General features: G+C 37.3%; 1 protein-coding gene across 3 annotated transcripts in view; it reads right to left on the bottom strand.

Moving 5' to 3' along the window:
• HTR1E (5-hydroxytryptamine receptor 1E) overlaps positions 1–10,997 on the bottom strand; it is a 78,060-nt gene that overhangs the window by 26,634 nt on the left and 40,429 nt on the right. The window lies entirely within an intron of this gene.

Genomic DNA, 10,997 nt, shown 5'->3' with positions numbered 1-10,997 from the left:
GAGAGTTCCAAGCAGATTCTACACTATAAGTGTGAAGCCTGACCCAGGGCTCTTCTTTGGACTGTAATTTTCTAGTGTCCAGGTATGAGAGTTAAGACAGACACTCTTCCAGATTGAATTAGATTGAAGAGACATGATAATTAAATGCAACACTTGATTTCAAACAGGAGCTTTTTGCTATGAAGAACATTACTGGAGTGACGATTAGACGATGTTAATGTTTAATACTATTTTTCTGATTCTGATGGTTCACTGTGCTTGTGTAGAGAATGTCTTTTTTCTGTAGGAAATTCATACTAATGTATTCAGGGGTGATGGGGGCATTATTAGCTTGGCAACTTGGCCTCAAATGGTTTAAGAAAAAAGTTCTTTGTGCTAAAAAACTGCAATTTTTTCCTGTAAGTTTAATTGTTTCAAGAATAGAAAGTATATACAAAAAAGGTAAAAAGTGAAAATAAAAGGAGATGAAACAATGTTCAGTTATGGGAGGATTTTAGGAAGAAGGAGGCTTTTGAATGGAAGCTTGAAGGATGGGAAAGGATCTCGTTCAAAAATGATACACATGGTCTGTGTGGGGCTAATTGAATCTCCTGTGCTTGCTTGTGCGCTCGCTCTCTCTCTCTCTCTCTCTCTCTCTCTCTCTCACACACACACACACACACACACACACACACACACACATTCATTGCGACTGACTTGGTTTGGATTTATCATTTCTTGCCCAGACTATTGTAACAGTCTTTTATCAGATCTTTCTGCTTCTAGACAAGGAACATACAACCTACTGTGTTTTAAGCCAAGGATTTAAGATGAGAAGGTGGATGGTAGCATGGGAGAGACTTGAGAAAGTTAATATTCTTCTCCAAGAAAGTAAATCCTTCTGAACACCAACAAAGTATCCAACCTTGCTAGAGAATTTCTCCATCGTAGACCAAGCTGTAAAGTGCAATGATGATAACAAACTGGCTAATGAGAAACAGCAGCTGTAAAACAAGATTCAATCTTAACAGCCTCTTTGTAGAAAGCGTTTTCTAAAGAGGACTATTTACCTAATCTGCCTGCTCAGGGACCCAGCATCTAGTTATAGAAATAAAACTTGCTCATATATAAGCTACATATGTGTTACAGAAATTTATAATGGTAAAAGTTCAAAATGAGAAGTAAAAATTATCCATCATCTCACAACTCAAATAATCACTGGCAAATTTTCTTCCATATTCCTCCCTCCAGCTCCTACACCACCAGATACACAGTCATATAGATATATGAGATAATGCTCTGCCTTTATGTGTGTGTGTTTACTTTTACTTAATAATAATTACATTGTAGTTATCTTGCCAGGCTATGAAGTTATCTTTGAAAACATGATTTCTGAAATTATAGATATGCTATTATTGCTAGAAATTTAGATTCCTCCCCCCATAATAAATAGTGCCTCCATGGCATCTTTTTTGTGTTAATTATTTTCTTGAGGTGACTCCTCAAAGTGTAATTGAGTCAAATGCTAAATATTTCATGTATTTTTACACAAATGGGAAAACTGATCTCCAAAAATAATATAACAGTGTGCATAACCACCAACCATAACAAGGGTTCCAGATTCTTGTAAAAATGGTTTGATTCATCCAGCTGAGGTAATTTTTTTTTCTAAGAATTCCCAAAGTATTTAAGTATTCTGCCTGGCCTTTAAACCCTGCATAGCTAAAAGTATGAAGGGTGGAAAAATGCATAAAAATTTTTTAATATATTTCACTAATGGAGTTTAAACAGCATTAACTTATGAATAGAATAAATAATACTTTAACCATCATGAGCTATTTTAAGAAGATAGTAATTGAAACATGAGATTATTTGAATGGTATAAAATTTTACAGTTAATGAATGTCTATTAAGTAAAGTAGGTAAAAATTTTAAAAATTATTGCAAAATAAAAAATTATAATGATGCATTAGAACAAAAAATTTCTTATATTTGATTGACCCTCACCCCTTTGCTTTGTGGATTATCTGCTTTGAGGGTCATATAAAGTAAAATTTTAAACATTTTTAAATGGCTTCTATTCCTGTCAAGCACAATGATTATTATCTTTATCACCCAGTTAACATATGCTCAGACAATCCAAACTCATTTTGGTGCCACTGTAGGCAAAACGCAATTAGGAAGGAAAATTTACTACTGAACCCATCATGGAGCAAAGTCCCCAAACACATATAAATGACTTTTGATTATCCACTACTTTGCATTCTTTCATTAGCAGAGACAATTGGAAGCTGAATAAAAACATAATTTTATTTTCAGAACTTAGAGTAATCTCTCATAGCCATGATGTCTTCCTTTCAGAGTTTAGAGAGTTCTATGTGGGTTTTATAATCCGTAAAGATTCTGAAGAGCATTGAGCCCATATAAGAAAATGACTGAAATAATCAAATGTAAGAATAAGTATTTGACATGTGTAGTTATCATTATCATGGTGTGTGTGTTCTAATAAACCTTTATTTATATAAAAAGAAAAGTCAGGGGGCCAGATCTGGCTCGTGAACTATAATTTGCCAAACCCTTCCCTTGAGGATATCCAGGAGATGAGCTGGCTGCCCGCGGGGACTATGGCCCAGTCTGTTCCTCCATGAGATGAAAACCACTCTAGGGCTGGGTGCTGCCCTGACAACTGTATATGTGAGCCCAGTGGTATTTGGGAGTTTCTGACCAAGCAGTGGACACAGAAGCCTGAATGCAAGAGCTGTGCTGGAATAGATTGAACCTTCCTCATAAGAAGCACCAACTGTGAACACAATATCACATATAGAGAAGTTGAATCACTGTTATATACCTGAAACTAATGTATGTAACATTGTGAGTCAGCTGTACTTGGAAAAAAAAATTAAAAAAAGTAAGAAGCACCAGTTGTTTCATTCAGATCAGGCCCAATTTCCCCACTCTACACACACACACACACACACACACACACACACACACAGAGAGAGAGAGAGAGAGAGAGAGAGAGAGAGAGAGAGAGAGGGAAATTTAGTTACCAGGACAAAGAGCTACAAAAGTTGGGGAGTGAAGGAAAATGTCCACAACACGGGTAAAAGCATTAAGAGACTAGAATGCTGAAGTCTAAAGCACAGAATCCTGCAGAGATACAGAAGAGGAATATCTGATTCAGTCTTGGCCAGATCAGGAACGAAGACTAGGGAAATAATGTGTAAGCTGAAACTTGAAAGAAAAGTTAAGGGGCACATGCCCTGGGCTAGACAGGTAGGCAGAGGCCAGATAAGACAGGTGCGAGAGTGCACACGGTTGAGTCTGGACTTTATCAGGAAGGCAACTGGAATATTGTCTCTTCCTATCACCCTCTGTTTCATTCAGTCATTTGTTTTCTACTTTCCCCCTTATATTTTAATCTCAGCTTTTCATTGTTTCTCTTTGCTATCTAAACTCCAGCTAGGCATTCTGCCTGTTTCCTGCACACTACTTTTTCTGTGTTCATTGCCACACACATCTACTTGGTTTCAGTGAGTCATATTTAGCACCAACTGTGGTGAATTGACCCAGAGGAATTTCTAGATCCCTAAACTGAATAATAGTCTTACCAAAGCACTACTATTAATAAAATAATTTACTACATGATGGAGATGGCATTTCAAATTGGGGGGTGGTGGTACATTATTCATTAGTGTACATTGGGCCACTTAGTGCCCATCAAAAAGAAAACCAGTTAGATCCGTATCTCACATCAAATAAATACCAAATGGATTAATTATTTACCTATAAAATCATAGTACTGGAGGAAAATGAAGGAGTTTCTTTTTAAAATAATCTTGTATTAATAATTTTACTAGATAAGAAGTAAACCCAAATTGATTAATTCATTAATTTATTAAGCAATTAAAACTAAACAATTCTGTAAGGCAAAAAATGTCATTAAAAAAGTCAAAAAGATAAAGAACATATAAGGAAAAATATATGCTGTTCAGATTATGTACTAAGGACTAATTTCATTATTATGAGAAGAATTCCCCTAAATCAACCAAACAACAATCACTCCAAAAGAAAAACTGAGACGATATAAACAGAATGCACAGAAAAAAATACTGATGTTTTTTAAGCCTTAAAAAATGTTCAAAAAGCTTCATAATTAAAAGGAAAGAAAATGAAACTATCATGGGATCTTATTTTTCATTTATCAGATTATCAAAGATCACAAATTTTGATAACATTGTATTAGTGAGAGTGGGGAAACCGGCACTCCTATATACATTGCTGCTGGAGATTTTAATCAATACAGATTTTTCAGAGGAGAATTTGGCAACAGCTATCAAAATTAGCAATTCAAATATACTTTGGTCCAGCAATTCCCTTGAAGGAAATTATATATATATACTTGAATCATGATAACAGCAGAAGTTTGCAGGAAAGACCAAAAAACCCCACCAAACAAACAAAACACAAAACAAAATAAAAACCCCTACATTAGAAAACCCCTAAAGAGAAAGAAGCAAGAACACTGCATATAGTATAGGCTGTATGCTAGTGAGTGCATTTGGTATTTCTGGAAGTATACACAAGAAATTGATTTTGGTGACTGCCTTCAGGGAGGGAAACTGGTAGCTGAAAGAGGTGGAGAGAGAGTTGTTTTGTGCATATGTTGCCTATCTGAAAAAGCTCTCTCCTCCCCCTAAGTACAACTGCCCTTTGATGTTCTGACAGGCCAGTTGACCCCTCCAAGTTTTTGGTCTTCTCTTAAACTTCCAGAGACCATCTGCCAACTTATCTAATAAGATATGGTATAAAAACCTTTGTAAAATATAAAACACTGAACACAGGTAAGGAATAACTATCATTAGTCCTCATCTAACATAGTGAATTATGTTAATTTGACAAGTGAAGCAAGGAAAAGTTGGAGTAGAGGAATATATTTCAGATCCTAAGTAGATTTAAGCTCTCCTATCTTCTGTATTTAATCTTCCTTTGTCAGAGAAAGAACCATATCTTTCCAAAGTTTAGTATGGTGCTTAGCTCACTGTGGGTGTTTAACAAATGTTAAATAATAATAATAGCTATTTATGGATCATTGCACCACTTGATAATGCTTTCCTTCCACTGAATCACACCTTTTAGCAAGCCGTTTTTAAAATATATTCCTAACTAAATTAAGGTGCAATAACTCACAGTGAGAATTAATATTTATATAAAAAAGAGAACTGGCACAAAACCAATGATTTAAACTGCAACTTTCCATTCCTTCTTGGTGGTATTAATAATGGTGCCCTTTTGAAATGTCTTTTCTTTTTTCAAATACCATATTATAAGCATGATAGCCTGACTAGAGGGTATCGCCTTCCTACTTGCTGTTTTTTCCGCTTCCCTTTGCTTTCACATTTTGTGATATGCCTTGGGGGATGGGGGGGGGTAGGGGGAGGGCATCAAAGAGAATAATAACCTAATTTTAACCTTTAATTGCTTTTTCTTTTTAACTATGTCTGTGGTTTCACTGCATGTGGTTTCCTGCTCACTATGCTATATCGCTTCTTGGCTATGGCCCATGTGGACACGGGGGCTGAGATAATGATCTCTAAGAACCCCTCCAATTCAGATACTGTATGTGTCTCTAGAGGACATGTACATCATATTTGTCTTGTACTGTTTGGTTATGAAGAATTATATCTGTTTAATAAGGCTCAATAAAACATTAATCCTCTAAAAGGTAAAAAATTCCCTAGGTCCTTTAAGAATATGTCCATGGAACTGTGTTTCAGAAACCTTGGGGTAATGAAAATGAATATTCATATCGTTAAGGCTTCACAAAAATTGGCTATTTTTACCTGGAATGCCCTTTCTCTACCTGGCAAACTCCTACTCAGCATTTAAAACCCAGCCTAAACATCATCTCCTTTCTGAACCTTTGCCTAACAAAGAAAGCCATCTCTGCTCCCGTGCTATCTCACAATGTGCAACACTCTCTCGAGCTCTATATTTATCTGCTTTTTCAACTGCATCTTCCATCAGACTGTGAGCTCCTTATTGGCAAGAGTGTTTCTTATCCATCTTTGAATCCCTAGTGGCGGGAACATAGGAAGTGCTCAACAAATGTTTCCTAAAGGAATGAATGAATAATTATTGGAAGTGTGGAGTCCTGGGTTCTAGTTCCAGCTCTGCTGCTAGTAATGTCTGGTTCTGAGCAACTTGATGAGGTTTTCCAGATTTCAGTTTCCTCGAGTATAAAATGAAGAGATATTTTAGAAAATCTCTCAGGTCTATTTGATAATTTTTTTTCTTAATTAAGATCATGAACTCCTTTTGGCAGAGATTCTATTTTCTGTGTCATTGTGCATAGCACACTGTAAATATTTGTTACATCACTCAGAAAAACACATATCGAAAAAGTAACCTATGATTGAGTTGTGGAGCAAGTGATCAATATTGTCTCAAACCAAAGGGATGGTCTTTATGCATGGTTTGTTTTAAAAAGGCAAGGCCATCTTTTATACAGAAGTGTTTGTTCATGTTCTTATACATCTTCAGACTTAATGGGCAACTATAAAGTGGTGGCAGAGGCCAGGTCTCAAAGAGACAATGTTGGAGGGGCCAAGGTGGCAGAGCAGCATGCAAGTTATCTGCTTCTCTTGTACCTGTTATGCAGCTAGATCACCATCAAAGCATTTTGCACACCTAGAAAATTGATCTGAGGATTAATACAACAATCTGCATAACTTGAGCCACAGAACTGGGCAGGTACTCAGCATGAAGAGATAAACTGGGGGAGAGAAGCTGCGGAGCGTTGGAGCCATATTTGTGAATAGAGGACAGAGAAAGCGGGGAGAGTACAGGAAAAGCACTCCCCCCAAATGTAGCTGGAGAGAAAGAGAAAGAATGGAAGCACCCACAATTGTCTGAACAAGAAAGGCAGAAATGAGAAAGGAGAGAGTTTCAATATCATTAAGACTCTATAAACAGGGCAGAGCAGCATCAGAAATTTCGTAGCCCAATACCTGGCGGTGCTCTGGTGGGAAGGGCGAATCCCCAAGAATTGGCAGCCAGGTCCCAGGGGTCCATGGGACACATGGGGAGAAGTGGTTCCCCTGTTACCCTACTAGGAAGGCATTTGGTAGAGGCTGTACAGCCTCCCCATAGGCAACGGTCCCAGTGGACTCCAGAGAACACAATTGCTGGTATTGGAACAAAATGCCAGGGTGCAGTGAAACCTGATGTGGGTTGTGTGTTGTGATTTACCATAATCCCTAAAATGCAAATGCTATGAGATCGCACAAACTCAATCTGGGGCAAGCCCGAGTCCAGTCACATACCTGAAGCCTGAGCCTCAGTAGCATGATTGCAGGAACGTTCTGAGGGGCAAGCCAGCATCTGGCCATTGTTCTTCGCAACCCCTCCTCAGGGGGTCAGAGTGGGTCCAAGCCACAAGGCCCTCAGAAGTGAGGGGTTTGGAAACACAGTGCCATATGAGATAAAATTTGGGAAGGAGGTGCTTCCTGGCAGGCTAACAGTTTGGATGTGGAGAGTGTAGAAGTGGGGAATGGAAGGAAGCTGGAGACAAAGGAGGAGTTCTTGATTGCTGGTGGGGTAGAGCACAGAGTTCTAATGCTAGAGACTGGGAAGCTGGGTGACACCATTTTCACCTCTCCCTCCATGCTGATCCACCCCATTAAGCTAAGCACTGCCTTAAGGGGATGCTTAAGGGGATGGAGAACCATCTATCATACTAATAAACACCAAAAGAAAGCCAGAGTAGCAATACTTATATCAGATCATCTAGATTTTAAAATGAAGACTGTAACAAGAGATGAAGAAAGGGCATTATATCATAATTTTTTTTATAATTGTAAAATTTATTCCCCAACATGAAACACCCAAATATATAAATTAATTAATCACAAGTATACAGAAACTAATACCATAATAGTAGGGCCTTCAATATCCTACTTACAGCAATGGAAAGATCATCAGAGCAGAAAATCAACAAGGAGCCAATGGCCTTTGAATGACACACTGGACCAGATAGACTTAATAGATATAGTCAGAACATTTCATCCTAAAACGCAGAATACACATTCTTCTTGAATGCACATGGAACATTCTCCAGAAAAGATCACATACTTGGTCACAAATCAGCCCTCAGCAAGTTCAAAAAGATTGAGATCATATCATGCATATTTTCAGACCACAACACTATGAAACTCGAAATCAACCATAAGAAAAAATTGGAAAGACAACGACTACTTGGAGATTAAAGAACATCCTCCTAAAGAATGATCAGATTAACCAAGAAATTAAACAGGAAATTTAGAAGTACATGGAAGCCAATGAAAATGATAACATGACAGCCCAAAACCTCTGGGATGCAGCAAAGGCGGTCATGAGAGGAAAGTATATAGCAATCAGGCCTTCCTTAAGAAGGAAGAACGGTCTCAGATACACAACCTAACCTTGCACCATAAAGAGATGAAAGAAGAACAGGAAATAAAACCAAAACCACCGGAAGACAGGAAACAATAAAGATTAGAGTGGAAATCAATGCTATGGCAAAAAACAAAAACAAAAGAAATGGTAGATCAATGAAGCCAGGAGCTGGCTTTGAAAGAATTCTTCGAAAGAATTCACAAAATCAATAACCCCTAGCCCATTTGATCAAAAGGAAAGCACCCATTTAAATAAAATAAAAAATGAATGAGGAGAGGTTACAAACAAAAAAACCCCAGAAATACAAACAATAATAAGACAATATTATGAATAATTATACGATAATAAATTGGGCAATCTGGAAGAAATGGACAACTTCCTAGAAACATAAACTACCTAAACTGAAACAGGAAGAAAAGGAGAATTTTAACAGACTTATAACCAGTAAAGAAATTGAATTAGTAATCAAAAACCTCCCCAAAACAAGAGTCCAGTGCTGGATGGCTTTCCAGGGGAATTGTACCACACACTTAAAGAAGAGTTAACACCTATTCTTTGAAAACTGTTCCAAAAAATATAAATGGTAGGAGAGCTTCCAAACTCATTCTATGAGGCCAGCATTACCAGTTTCCCTGATGAACATGGGTGCAAAAATCCTCAGCAAGATACTAGCCAACCAGCTCCAACAATGCATTAAAAGAATTATTCACCATGATTAAGTGGGGTTTATACCTGGGATGCAGGGCTGGTTCAATATTTGCAAATCAATCAATGTGATACATCACATAAAGAAAAGGACAAGAACCACATGATCCTCTCAATAGACACAAAGAAAGCTTTTGACAAAAAGCATCCTTTCTTGATAAAAACTCTCAAGGAAGTAGAGATAAAAGGATCATACCTCAAGATCATAAATGCCATATATGAAAGACCCACTGCTAATATCATCCTCAATGGGGAAAAACTGAGAGCTTTCCCTCTAAGGTCAGGAACACAATGGGGATATCCACTCTCACCACTGTTATTCAACATAGTATTGGAACTCTTAGCCTTAGCAATCAGACAACACAAGGGAATAAAAGGCTTCCAAATCAGCCAGTAGGAAGTCAAACTTTCACTCTTCACAGATGACATGATACTGTATATGGAAAACCCAAGAGATTCCACCAAAAAAAAATTGCTAGAATTGATTCATCAATTCAGCAAGTAGCATGATATAAAATCAATGCACAGAAATCGGTTGCATTTCTATATGCTAATAATGAAGCAGCAGCAAGGTAAATCAAGGAATTGATCTCATTTACAATTGCACCAGAAACCATAAAATATCTAGGAATAAACCTAACCAAAGAGGTGAAAAACCTATACACTGAAAACTTTAGAAGGCTTATGAAAGAAATTGAAGAAACCAAAAAAAAAAAAAAAACATATTCCATGCTCATGGATGGGAAGAACAAACATTGTTAAAATGTCAATGCTACCCAAAGCAATCTACATATACAATGCAAGTTCTATCAAAATAACACCAGCATTTTTCACAGAGCTAGGAAAAACTGTCCTACAACTTTTATGAGACCATAAAAGACCCTGGATAGCCAAAGCAATCCTGAAAAAGAAAACTGAAGCTGGAGGCATCACAATCCTGGACTTCAAGATGTACTACAAAGCTGTAATAATCAAGAAAGTATGGCACTGGCACAAAAACAGAGACTTAGACCAATGGAACAGAATAGAGAACCGAGAAATAGACCCACAAACATAGAGCCAACTAATCTCTGACAAAGCAGGAAAGAATATCCAATGGAATAAAGACAGTCTCTTCAGCAAATGGTGTTGAGAAAATTGGACAGTGACATGCAGAAAAATGAACCTGGGCCACTTTCTTACACCATACACAAAAATAAGCTCAAAATAGATGAAAGATCTAAACATAAGACAGGAAGCTATCAAAATCCTAGAGGAGAAAGCAGGCAAAAACCTCTGATTTTGGCCACAGCAACTTCTTACTCAACATGTATCCAGAGGCAAGGGAACCAAAGCAAAAATGAACTATTGAGACCTCATCAAGATAAAAAGCTTCTGCATGGAGAAGGAAACAATTAGTAAAACTAAAAGGCAACAGACAGGATGGGAGAAGATATTTGCAAATGACATATCAGATAAAGGGCTAGTATCCAAAATTTCTAAAGAACTTATCAAACTCAACACCCCAAAAAACAAATAATCTGGTGAAGAAATGGGTAAAATACATGAATAGACTTTTCTAAAGAAGACATCCAATTTTGTTCTTGATTCCCTTGCCTCTGGGGATGTATCGAGGAAGAAATTGCTGTGATTGAGGTCTAGGAGGCTATTTCCTGCTTTTTCCTCAAAGGTTTTGATGGTTTCCTGTCTCACATTCAGATCCTTTATCCATTTTGAGTTTATTTTTGTGAATGGTGTCAGGAAGTGGTCTAATTTCATTTTTCTACATGTTGCTGTCCAGTTCTCCCAACACCACCTGTTAAAGAGACTGTCTTTTTTCCATTGGACACTCTTTCCTGATTTGTCAAAGATTAATTGGCCATATACTTGTGGGTCCA

The sequence above is a fragment of the Suricata suricatta genome, chromosome 7 (assembly GCF_006229205.1).
Source record: "Suricata suricatta isolate VVHF042 chromosome 7, meerkat_22Aug2017_6uvM2_HiC, whole genome shotgun sequence".
In the NCBI taxonomy this organism is placed as follows: domain Eukaryota; kingdom Metazoa; phylum Chordata; class Mammalia; order Carnivora; family Herpestidae; genus Suricata; species Suricata suricatta.
The sequence above is the reverse complement of the archived record's forward strand: the minus strand, read 5'-3'. Positions and strand labels throughout refer to the sequence as shown.